The 12,750-nt window shown below is 43.9% G+C and overlaps 1 protein-coding gene across 7 annotated transcripts in view; it reads right to left on the reverse strand.

The window, feature by feature from the left end:
* Positions 1 to 12,750, reverse strand: part of G3BP2 (G3BP stress granule assembly factor 2) — an 87,421-nt gene that overhangs the window by 29,948 nt on the left and 44,723 nt on the right. For 2 of the 7 annotated variants that reach the window (XM_032261044.1, XM_032261037.1), the window contains exon 1: positions 1,311 to 2,070. The exons of 3 other annotated variants lie outside the window; for them this stretch is intronic. The gene's annotated coding sequence lies outside the window, so the exon portion shown is untranslated. 2 more of the 7 variants (XM_032261043.1, XM_032261039.1) reach the window with 2 other exon arrangements.

Raw genomic sequence — 12,750 nt, forward strand, 5'->3', positions numbered from 1 at the left:
CTCAGGCGATCCACCCGCCTCGGCCTCCCAAAGTGCTGGGATTACAGGCGTGAGCCACCATGCCCAGGGTACCGGGGCTCTCCTAACACAAGTTAATGGTTCCTAGATTCAGGTACCTGCAACGCTAACGTTTGAAAGACTAAACAAGGTACGTAGCCTTGAACCTAAAATCACAGTATCTTAACCCAAGTTAATATCCCACAACAATCATACAAGGAGATAAAGACAACTTTACTATTCCATCTAAGAGTGCACGTGTTTTTTTTTTTTTTTTTTTTTTTTTTTAGAGGAAGGAAAAGGCACTTTCCCCCAAAATCCGTTAGAACATTAGGTATGCCTTGGGGGAAAAAAATTGATCTATGCAGGAAATTGTAGACGCAAATCTATATTCGCCCCAAAGCGGCACAGAGCCATCTTAAGAAAGCTCCTTTTAGAGACGCAGGGAAAATTCTATCAGATTCCACTAACAAAATCAATCTAGGGAAGCTTACGTTCCTTTCTGTCCCTTCACCCCCCAAAAAGCAGAAGAGGAACCCAACCCCCAAAAGCCATTCCCGGATCAATAAGGGGTAGTCTACATAAAAAGGGGACGAAGAAGTCGCACGTTACAGTAACAGTATCCGAACGCGTTCGGATTAAACCCGCGGTGGCAGGGAGGGGGGGTTGGTCAAAGACGACGGAACACTAGGTACTGGGTAAGCGAAGCGGCGACTGCCTTCAAACCCGGATTCTGTTTCCGTGCACAGAAATGGTGCCCGGAGGCCGCTACTTTCGCATCTGCGTCGCTTCTGCCTCCGCCGACACAACCTCTTATCCCCTCCCCCACGGGCGGGGCGGCGACGGCCTCCCAGCTCCCAAGGAACCAGGAATAAGAGCCGTAAACGATTCGGAAACAGGGACGGTGGGCTACCCACCCCTAAACATCCCCTCCAGAAAGCCTACTCCCACACTTCCTGTATTAAGCTTCCATCAGCGCGCTTTCGGGAGCTGCTGCGTCCCCCCACCCCCCACTTCGCCACCTCATCCCCAACAAACCACAGCCCCACCTGTGCCCTCAGAGCCCTCTGCCCGCAAGACGCTCTCGGGTCACCTCCCTTCCCGGGCGGCCTCCCACCCCTCACCTGGAGAAAAGGCTGGGCTTCTCTCACGCACACACGGCAGCGCAGGGAGCCGGCAAGAACAATGTCTCTGCTGCTGCACCTCCGGCTCCCGGGCACACACACCGGACGGTGGCCTCGCGCCGCGGAGCGCGAAGGGAATGTCCCTTTCCGACCACCACACCGACCTCCCCTCCCGGCCCCCGTACACACCTCCAGCCAACAGCGGCGGCGGGTACGTCGCTCGGAGGTCAGCAGGAGAGTCGCTGAGAACTGGGGTGCAGTGGATTCTTCTTGCTCGCCGCCCCCTTCCTCCGACAACTCGGAAGCCTCGGAAGCCGGAGAGCTGCGAGTTCGTTTTTCCTCTCAACCACCTCTTCCCGGGCGCCAGACGCTGCGGCGAGCGACAAGGACCACGGACGTCCCGCCCCCTTTGCCACCGCCCCCTCTTATTGTTTTACCCCTGCCGAAAGGGCCAGGGAACCCCCGAGCACACCGTCAGCCAATCACGCATCTCCTCCCGAGCCGGACCCAACCTTCCCGTGTCCCACTGCGGAGCACGCGCAGTACGCCGCCGCGCTCGCACACGCTCGCGCCCGGAAAGCCGGGGAACCGGAACCGGCCTAAAGCCAAGACAAGAGTCCGCTGATTTGACGTCACAAGGAGGCTGCCTTTCTCCTGCCCCGAGGCTCCAGCCTTGCCGCCCTTCTTCCTGATCGCGCAAGCGAGAGCTGCTTCGCAGCAACGCTGTGTCTTTTGTAGACTGGTCTATTAATGGGAAAGAGGGAATTTAGTAATCTCTCTGAACTAGGTGTCTGCAGGTTGCTGCAGTAGACGAGCTTAAAATGCAGCCAGTGATTTCAGCTGTTTGCACACCAAACTCATCTACACTGTTTATTTAACCCATCCTAGGCAATGTAAGGTTTTAAGCCCCACCAAGAGGCCGTGCGGTAAAGGAAGAATATAAGGTGGGCTCTACAGAGGAGAAAGCCTATTTCTTTGTGTGCTTGTTGCGAATTTAGGTATTGCTAAATATCAATACATAATAAAGGTAAAAGGCCTAAGATGTTAGGATTTCAGTCCTATTCTAGCTCTACGCCTAGACTTGACCCCTGGCTGAGACACTGGTGACCTTGATTCTTGGAAAAAGCCAAGCCAAATCCCGCAGTCAAGGAAGACACTTTGCATCTTAGGTCTGGCAGTGTTTTCAGAGAACACTGAGATAGCACAGGAATTTTGGAATGCAGTGCTGAGAAAAGGTTCAAAGAAATGGAAAGAATACATTAATGAATGCTTACAAATGAACCACAATGGACGCAGCCATACACATTGCATCAGTTTTCTTTACAGTCCTAAAAGGGCAATTTAAAGGTATTTGGCACATGAAGACAGTATGTCAAATACTGTAAATATTGGCAGAGGTAATGTCAACATTAGGGCCTCCAGTCTAGTTATCTTTACCTTTAGACTGCTTAAAGATTTTGTTACATGCAAAATATGTGGGCGGACCATCACTTTGATGTTTTTCCTTAAAGTATCAAAATACATTACATGCCAGCTGTCCTTTAAATCTAATATACTGGACTTACATACCAGGCTTTTTTTTTTTTTTTTTTTTTTTTTTTTTTTTTTTTTTTTTTTTTGGGACGGGGTTTTGTTCTTTCTCCAGGCTGGAGTGCAGTGGCGCGATCTCAGCTCACTGCAACCTCCAACTCCCTGATTCAAGGTATTCTCTTGCCTCAGCCTCCTAAGTAGCTAGGATTATAGGCATGCACCACCATACGCAACTAATTTTTGTATTTTTAGTAGAGACGGGGTTTCACCCTGTTGGCCAAGATGGTCTCGATCTCTTGATCTCGTGATCTGCCCACCTCGGCCTCCCAAAGTGGTGGGATTACAGGCATGAGCGGCATTCTTGTACAGGTATTGATCGACTTACGACCTATGCAACTTACGACCATTCGACTTTACGACCACAATCGTTAGCCACGACTGCGCCGCATCTGGCAGCGCAAACGTTGCCCAGCTGGGCGTATAACAGTGCGGACCAGATTCCGGCAGTGCTACCATCTCCGCGTGCACCATTTCAACTGTTATCCCAGACTCAGTACAGCAATTTGTGTTTTGTGTCTTGGATACTTTTCATCAAACCCCTCCCAAGATGTCTACCTAGAGGAAATTGTCTTTGTCTATGCCTCAGCCTGCCAAGAAGGAAAGAAAGGCCATCGATCTCGACACGAAAATGAAGGTAATTAAGCAGTACGAAGGAGGAAAGAAAGTGAATGTGATCGCACGTGATACGAAGTTATCACACTCGACTGTGTTGATGATTTTGAAAAATAAAGAATTTGTAAAGCTGTGAAAGGTTCTGCACCCATGTGATCAACAGTTATAACAAAGCAACAAAGCGGGCCCATCCACGAAATGGAGAAATTGCTATATATTTGGATGGAAGATCAAATTCAAAAACGGCCAATAAAATGTTTCATACATGTTTATATATTTTGATATGTTTTGCAATTGAGAAACTATTTCCTATGGTATTTTTTACACCTGTATTTTGTATTTTTGTATGCACCTGTATTTTGTAATTTTGTATGTTTTACAAATATTAAACCAGTTGTACTGGTAATGCAGTGGTTTACTTAAACCTGATGAATGTAAAAATAAGAAACAAAATGGTGTAGAGATGATACAAATGGTATAAAATGAACAAAGAAAATTATGATATATAACAATAATGAAAGAAAATTATGATAAAATATGACTTAAAGATTTTTATAACATCATTTCACAGTACTGTACATATAGCCTACTCAACTTACGACCAAATCGTGTTACGACCGGTCTGTCGGAACCAATTGTGGTCAAAGTTCTTTAAGCCTCAAGGTAACCCTATGAAGTAGTTGCTTTTTCTTCTTTCTTATTTCTTCCTCCTCCTCTTACTCACTCCTCCTCCTTCCTTCTTTTTTTTTTTTTTTTGAGGAGTCTCTATCCTGTCGCTTAGGCTGGAGTGCAATGATGCAATGACACAGTTTTGGTTCACTGCAACCTTCTGGGTTCAAGTGATTCTTCTGCCTCAGCCTCCCAGGTAGTTGGGACTACAGGCGCATGCCACCACACCCAGCTGATTTTTGTGTTTTTAAGACACAAAATTTTAAAAATTTTTAAATTTTTAAATTCACTATGTTGGGGTTCACTATGTTGGCCAGGCTGGTCTTGAACTCCTGACCTTGTGATCCACTTGCTTCTGCCTCCTAAAGTGCTGGGATTACAGAACTGAGCCACCACACCCTGCCAGCAGTTGCTGTTTTTATGCCCATTTTTCAGATGAGGAAACAGGCTTGGAGAGGTCAAGTAATTAACTTACCCAGGACTACACAGCTACTATTCACTGGAGCTGGGATTCAAACACAGCAATCTGCCGCCACAGTCCATACCCTTAGGCAAACTATAGAATACTCCCATTGTACTAATTGCCACATTTACTTATATGCCCTACTGCTGACTAACCTTCAAGTGTTTCCAGTTTGGAGCTCTTACGTGTAATACTATTATAATTATTCACCATGTATCCTGCACAGGTGCAAAACTGTTTCTAGAGCAGTGGTTCTCAGACCTTAATGTACACCAAAATCTCCTGTAGGGCTTGTTAAAACAGATTGTTGGGCCACTCTAAGTTTCTGATTCAACAGAGGCCTGAGAATTTGCACTTCTAACACATTCTCAGCTGATGGTGCTACTGCTGCTCTAGGAGCCACACTTTAAAAACCACTGGACTGGGTGTGATGGCTCACGCCTGTAACTCCAGCGCTTTGTGAGGCCAAGGCGGGCGGATCACGAGGTCAAGAGATCAAGACCATCCTGGCCAACATGGTGAAATCCCACCTCTACTAAAAACACAGAAGAATTAGCTGCGCGTGGTGGCATACGCCTGTAGTTTCAGCTACTCAGGAGGCTGAGGCAGGAAAATTGCTTGAACCTGGGAGGTGGAGGTTGCAGTGAGTCAAGATCGCACCACTGCACTCCAGCCTGGAGACACAGCAAGACTCCCTCAAAAAAAAAAAAAAAAAAAAAACCCCACTGATCTAGGGCAGAGGTGGGCAAATGGTTTGATAAGTTAAGGATTAGATAGTAAATATTATTGGTTTTGAAGGCCATGTATGGTTTCAGTTGCATATTCCTGTATCTCTCTCATCCTTTAAAAATTTAAGAAACATTTTTAGTTTAGCTCTAGGGCTACACAGAAACAGGCCTCAGGCAACCCTGCTCTTGAGTAGAAACCAGCAAGTGAAGTTAATGGGAAAAAAGATTCATTGATCTTCAATGTTAGTAAATAAACCTAACCTATTCTAACTGGCAATTTTTACCTCATAAACATCTCTATATATACAGCCTCTGCCCAAGTTCAGGGACCTTTTATCTTACCAGGAAGACTGCAGTGGTTTCCTAATCTCCCTGCCTCTCAAACATAACCTCCATGAAGCAATGCCCACCTCCTATAGACTAGGCAGGGAGACCAGTGTGAAATGTATTCATTCAATGGCTCAGGCCAAAAACCTTTATGTCACCCTTGACTCCTCTCTTTTTCTCACACCAATTTATTGACATCCAATTGTCAATAATTTTTTTTTTTTTTTTTTTTTTTTGAGATGGAGTCTCACTGTGTCGCCCAGGCTGGAATGCAATGGTGCAATCTGGGCTCACTGCAACCTCCACCTCCGGGATTCCAGCCATTTTCCTGCCTCAGCCTCCCAAATAGCAAGGACTACAGGCGCACACCACCACTCCCATCTAATTTTTCTATTTTTAGTAGACATGAGGTTTCACCATGTTGGGCAGGCTGGTCTCAAACTCATGACCTCAAGTGATCCACCACCTCAGCCTCCCAAAGTGCTGGGATTACAGGTGTGAGCGATTATGCCTGGCTGAATTGTCAATAAATTTCTGCTCCCTCTACAACATTTTTTCCCGATTAAATATTTTACATCACTGTTACTGCTACTATAATAGTCCAGGCCATCATTGCCTATTGCAATAGATTGGTATTTGGCCCCAGTGCATCCATTGTTATTCCAGTACAGGCTGTTCTCCTCACAGCAGCCTGATCTTTCACAGTCCAAAACCTTTCAAAGGCAACACAAAATCTCAGGTCCTTACCATGGCCTACAGTGCCTACCTGATCTAGTCCTTACCTATTACTTCCACTTCTTTTCTTACCGCTGGTTTTCTCACACCATCCCAGCTCTTTCTTTGACATCTAATGACATTCCCACCCAAAAACCTTTACTGTGAACCTTTATCAAAACACTGAAAAATCAAAGTAAATGAATCAGACCCAATCACCATTAGCAGGTGAATTTTTTTTTTTTTTTTTTTGAGACAGAGTTTTACTCTTGTCCCCCAGGCTGGAGTGCAATGGCACGATCTTGGCTCACTGCAAACTCCGCCTTCTGGTTTCAAGTGATTCTCCTGCTTCGACCTCCGGAGTAGCTAGGATTACAGGCACATACCACCACGCCCAGCTAATTTTTGTATTTTTAGTAGAGATAGGGTTTCACCATGTTGGCCAGGCTGGTCTCAAACTCCTGACCTCGTGATCTTCCTGCCTCGGCCTCCCAAAGTGCTGGGATTAAAGGCATAAGCCACGACGCCCAGCCAGCAGGTGAATTTTTAAGAGTAAAATTACTAGAATTATATTATCAGCAGGTGAGTTGTTACACACTCAGTAAATTCTGACTTCCATGGCCACCATCCTGCTGGGTGGGACCTTTAGGTGGCAACTGGGTCATAATGGCCTCAACTTCATGAATGGAATTCGTGCCCTTATAAAGGGGATTGAGGGGGTTCATTAGACTCTTTTGTGCTTTTGCCCCTTTCACCATGTGAGAGCACAGCAAGAGGGTACCATCTTTGAAGCACAGCAAGCCCTCACTAGGATTGGCACTTTGATCTTTCTCAGCCTTTAGAACTGTAAGCAATAAGTTTCTGTTGTTTATAAATTACCCAGTTTAAGGGTGATTTTGTTGTTGTTGTTGTTGTTTGAGACTGGGTCTTGCTTTGTCTGTCACCACGGCTGGAGTGCAATGGTGCCATCATGGGTCATTGCAGCTTCAACTTCCTGGGCTCAAGTCTCCCATCTCAGCCTCCTGAATAGCTGGGACCACAGGTGTGTACTACCATGCCTAGCTAGTGTGTGTGTGTGTGTGTGTGTGTGTGTGTGTGTGTGTAAACAGGGTCTCGTTATATTGCCCATTCTGGTCTTGATTGCCTGGCCTCAGGCCATCCTCCTGCCTCAGCCTCCTAAAGTGTTGAGATTACGGGCATGAGCCACCACACTTGACCTAAAGGTATTTTGTTACAACAGCCCAGACTAAAACAAATGATAATGCTGTCAACAGTGTAGTATTTAAAGAGTCTGGCTGGGCATAATGGGGTGTACTTGTCATCCCACTGCTTGGAGGCTGAAGAAGGAAGATCACTTGAGCCCAGGAGTTTGAGTTCAGCCTGGGCAACATAGCAAGACCTCATCTCAAAAAAAAAAAAAAAAAAAAAAAAAGAAAGAAAATTAATCTGGGCTCCAGATCACACTGCCTGGATTTGAATCCCAGCTTTATCTCATCACTTACTAGGTATATCACCATAGGCAGGATGCTTAACATTTATGTGCCTCAGTGTTTTTCATCTGTAAAATGGGGACAACAATAATATCTACCTTATTAGGGTACTATAAGTTTTAGACAATACATGCAACACATTTTAGCAGTGCCTGGAACATGGTAAGTGCTCAATAAACATCAGCACTTATTGATTATTGAAAAAGCACATGCACCAATTACTTTCAACTGATTCCTTGTTCAGAGACTGCCCACTGCTTTGTTCTGAAGTAACAATTTACATTTGTATAGCATTTTACAGTTTTCAAAACACTTTCAAACACATTATCTCATTTCAATTTCACAAGCAATTCACAAAATAGGCAGGCTGCACAAGGCTAAAAATGGCCAATTCAGAAAGAGAGCCCAGAGTCCCTCTGACTCATGCCACTGTACCATGTCCTACTGCTAAATGATGAACTTTTATAGTCTTTGAGCAAGACTTACTGATTGAAAACATGTTACTTGAGAATCCCAGGGCTCTCTCTTAGTGCAACTGGCTCCTTTATAAAGCTTTTTAATGCACAGAGCAACCTACTCCCATGAGTAGGATGAATCCATTCATTTTAGAGCAAGAGAGGAGAAAGCCTATTATGGCCTAAAGAAAGAATCAAATGTTAATTTCTCCCTGCAATCTTTCCAGCCATTATCTCTTTGTGAGACTGGGACAGGTTAGGGTATAAAGGAGTGTTTTTTCCTCTCCAATCATTTTGAGCATGTGGAATACATCTCATATCCAGAAAAGTGCATGAAATGGCCTGACAATTTGTGTCATTAAGTGTCACAATATGAATGACTACTATAGGTGGTAGATTTTAGATATGTAACTTGTTTTGATCATATCTATGGAAGTCTTTAAGTAGAGGAGATTCTACATGCTACTGGAGCTTGAGAGAGTAAAGGTTGCAAATTCTAAGCAAGTCACATCTTCAGAATTCAGAGGCAACAATCTCATTAAAAAAACATACAAAGAATCAGATTATCGATTATGAAAATAACTCACCCTGGCTGGGTGTGGTGGCTCCCGCCAGTAATCCCAGCACTTTGGGAGGCTGAGGCAGGTAGATCACCTGAGGTTGGGAGTTCAAGACCAGCCTGACCAACATGGACAAACCCCTTCTCTCATAAAAATACAATTAGCTGGATGTGATGGTGCATGCCTATAATCCCAGCTACTCTGGAGACTGAGGCAGTAGAATTGCTTAAACCTGGGAGGCGGAGGTTGCAGTGAGCTGAGATCACACCATTGCACTCCAGCCTGGGCAACAAGAGTGAAACTCCGTCTCGAAAAGAAAAGAAAAGAAAAGAAAAGAGAAAAGAACCTACCCTGAATTTGTGAATTCTAACGGATTCCATTTAGCACTCATGAAGTCATAATGCCAGCTAAAAGCACAGTCTAAGTGAGAGGCTTTTAAGAGGTACAATAATCCTGGAAAGTGGAACAACTAAAGATAATGTAAATGAATAAGGAGTATTTGTCCTGAGTCACCTGGAATCCAGAAAAGAGGAAATGTTGCACCAGTGTTTACCTCACACTGTCCAAGATAGACTATATTTGTCAGGCAGGAATATCCGAGCCCTCAATGGGCTGCAGGGTGTGTTTAATTCTTCAAGCCTTACACTCTGGACGTGAGATGCCACAAGGTTATCTAGTTCTCTCCTCTTTGATTTAATGCTTGCCAAGCACTGTGACACAGAGAAGGAGTACTGATCAGCAGATACTCTATGTCTTTGGAAGGCATGTATCTCCCTTTGTGAAATGAATTCCTGTGGTTTGTTCATTAGACTCTTGTAAATTAATATAAAAGACTGTGTCAGAGACAGATTTCCTTCTAAGGGGGGTTAGAAAGTTGTACTGAAACAAGTCAGGGTAAGGAGGAAATCCTCCACTTAAATTTAGAATCATGAAACACATGGGATCAAATCGTATTTTCTTCACTAACTAATTACGTGACACTGGTCAGGTTAGTTCATTCCTCTGACCTTGATTTTCCTCAGTGGATAAACAACTCACTTAGATTGTTCTAAAGATTCTTTATAGCATTTAGCATAGTTTCTGGCAAGGTATATATATCTGCATGATTCCTGTTATAAAACCTAGGCAAACTGTCAACATCAGGGGACCCCAACACAGTGCCACACAACTTCATAGACAGCTAGCCACGCTTCCCCTCGATCCTTCCATTCCCCACTCTCTTCTTGGGACAAATACTCGGTTGTTTGGCAGTGTAAAGAAACTGTGGCCAAAGTCTTTCTCTTAAATATAGTCAAATTCATCAGGGTGCAGTGGCTCACTCCTGTAATCCCAGCACTTTGGGAGGCTGAGGCGGGTGGATCACCTGAGGTCAGGAGTTCAAGACCAGCCTGGCCAACATGGAGAAACCCCGTCTCTTCTAAAAATACAAAAATTAGCTGGGTGTGGTGGCATGCGCCTGTAGTCCCAGCTACTTGGGAGACTGAGGCGGGAGAATTGCTTGAATCCAAGAGGCAGAGGTTGCAGTAAGCCAAGATCATGCCTCTGCACTCCAGCCTGGGTAACAGAGTGAAAATCCATCTAAAAAAAAAAAAAAAAAAAAGGAAAAAAATATAGTCAAATTGAGGAGGAGGAGGAAAAGGATATACAGTAGTCCCCTCCTTATCTGCAGGGGATACATTCCAAGACCCTCAGTGGATGCCTCAAATATCAGATAACAACAAACCCTATATATACTATATTTTTTCCTAGACACACATACCTATGATAAAGTTTAATTTATAAATTAGACACAGTAAAAGATTAACAATAACTAATGAAAATAGAAAAATTATAACAGACCAGGCATGGTGACTCATGCCTGTAATCCCAGCACTTTGGGAGGCTAGGCAGGTGGATTACCTGAGGTCAGGAGTTTGAGACCAGCCTGACCAACAAAGTGAAACCCCATTTCTACTAAAAATACAAAAATTAGCAGGGTATGCTGGTGGGTGCCTGTAGTCCCAGCTACTCAGGAGGCTGAGGCAGGAAAATGGCTTGAACCTGGGAGGCGGAGGTTGTAGTGAGCCGAGATCACGCCACTGCACTACAGTCTGGGCGACAGAGTGAGACTCCATCTCAAAAAAAAAAAAAGAAAAATTTTAACAATATGCCAGCATCACCACTCTTGTATTTTGGGGCCATTATTACGTAAAATAATGGTTACTTGAACACAAACACTGTGAAACTAGGATAGCTGATCTACTGAGAAGGATATGACGTGACTAACCAGAGAGTAAGGCAGACAGCATGGATACACTGGACAAGGAATGATTCACATCTTGGATGGGATGATGCAGTAAGGTGCAATATTTCATCACACTAATCAGAATGGTGCGCACTTTAAAACTTATGAACTGTTTATTTCTGGAGTTTTCCATGTAATATTTTTTGATAGCAGTTGACCATGGGTAACTCAAAGGGGGAGGAATAGTGCAGTACCTTTGAAAGTAAAAGTGTTTTATTAATCTCTTTCAGCTCCCAGGTTATAAAACTACTCAGGATAGTAAAAAATTAACTATATAGAAAATACAGGGCTTTCATCAGCACACACACATTATTTAGGTGTGTACCATATTTGGTATTATTGTCTCTTTAAATCATTTTTAATGCTGTCTGAATGTTGAAACAATGTGTTTTGCATACCTTAGAAGTTTTGATAGTTGTGAAACTTCTCATTGGAGAAAGATCTCCATAATGAAATCATGCAGCTGACAGACACAGTGAAAGCATCGTGACTTTCTTCTACCTTGGCCAGTTTAGAGCATAACACAGTCAATCCCTCATGTAGGGTCCACAGCAGCCCTCATTTTCCACCCACATGTTTCTAGGTATAACCACTTTCTTGTAGGGTCTAGACTAGCAAAACTAGGGGAGCTGGCTCCGTGGCAGCAAAAACTTCTCTCAGCTTTACCTCAGCAGGAAGCATACAAGAGGTTATACTAGGACAGGAATGGTCCTCAGAATAAAGATGTAGGCTGAGCACGGTGGCTCACGCCTGTAATCCCAGCACTTTGAGAGGCCAAAGTGGGTGGATCACCTGAGGTCAGTAGTTTGAGACCAACCTGGCCAACACAGTGAAACCCCTTCTCTACTAAAAATACAAAAATTAGCTGGGGGTGGTGACACACATCTGTAATCCTAGCTACTTGAGAGGCTGAGGCAGGAGAATTGCTTGAACCCAGGAGGTGGAGGTTGCAGTGAGCCCAGATTGCGCCATTGCACTCTAGCGTGGGCAACAGAGCAAGACTGTCTCAAAAAAAGAAAAAACAAAAAACAAAAAACAAAAAAACAAAAAAAATAGAATCATAGTGGTATTTTGTTCTTAATCCCAGCTCTGTATTTAAAACATATATGACGCCAGGCAAGTTACTAAGTTCCCTGAATTTCTTTCCTCATTGATAAAAAGGCACTATTGCAGTTAGAACTGTTGCATATACAGTTTTCAGCACAGGGCCTGACACACATATGAATATAAACTATCATGATTATTTTTAGATTGTATGGTCATAACCCAGACATCACTCTTCATTCGGTAACAGGTACATAGCTTCCAGACATGGTTCTCAGTGGAAATAAACTGTCTCCTTTGGAGTAATTTGGAAACCAAATCTATAAAGTGACAGTAAATATCATAAACAAGGATCTGCCCTTTGAAAATTAGAATAAAAATGTCTAGTGTAACAGAACAATAAGGAGTTAAGGAAGAAAGGGTGTGTGCATACACACACACACATACACACAGAGCAAAAGCAGGGAATGAGACAATTTTTTTTTCTTTTAGAGACAGGGTTTCACCATGTTAGCCAGGATGGTCTCAATCTCCTGACCTTGTGATCCACCTGCCTTGGCCTCCCAAAGTGCTGGGATTACAGGCATGAGCCACCATGCCCGGCCTGAGACAATTTTTTAAAATGAATATTCCAGTCCATATTTGCTCAGTACTAACAGTGTGCTTAAGGAGCCTGAAAGTTAGAATCTTCAT

Source organism: Sapajus apella, unplaced genomic scaffold (assembly GCF_009761245.1).
Source record: "Sapajus apella isolate SASKATOON/1434 unplaced genomic scaffold, GSC_monkey_1.0 scaffold121, whole genome shotgun sequence".
Taxonomy (NCBI): domain Eukaryota; kingdom Metazoa; phylum Chordata; class Mammalia; order Primates; family Cebidae; genus Sapajus; species Sapajus apella.